The following is a 487-nucleotide window of genomic DNA, read 5'->3' on the forward strand; positions in this document are numbered from 1 at the left end:
ATGTACATGTAACAGCTAGTACACATAGCGGTATGTACATGTAACAGCTAGTACACATAGCGGTATGTACATGTAACAGCTAGTACACATAGCGGTATGTACATGTAACAGCTAGTACATGTCTTGTACGTTTATTGTTAAGTCTGTGATGAGCTGCTACCTGGTTAGTCTATTGCAGATCTCAGTTTGTTTTGTTGCCCTATCTCCTTAAATAGAACAAAATTTGTACGCCATGAACTTAATACCTACGTAGGAATTTCATAAAGTATTTTCACCAGTAGTTGTGATTGCTTGCATGCGGTTTATCTCCCTACCTGAATAGAGATATTAACAGACACACACACGTGGTTCTATTGTCGGCCCCTGAGACTCGATGTACATACTTATTATGCCACAGAAATGGTTCAACTTGTAATCTATTTAATTTGTATCTAACTAGTAGGAATCTGAGGGGGTGACAGACAGTCTAGCACGTGTTGTTTACTGA

This window comes from Priapulus caudatus, unplaced genomic scaffold (genome assembly GCF_000485595.1).
Source record: "Priapulus caudatus unplaced genomic scaffold, Priapulus_caudatus-5.0.1 Scaffold3955, whole genome shotgun sequence".
In the NCBI taxonomy this organism is placed as follows: Eukaryota; Metazoa; Priapulida; class Priapulimorpha; order Priapulimorphida; family Priapulidae; genus Priapulus; species Priapulus caudatus.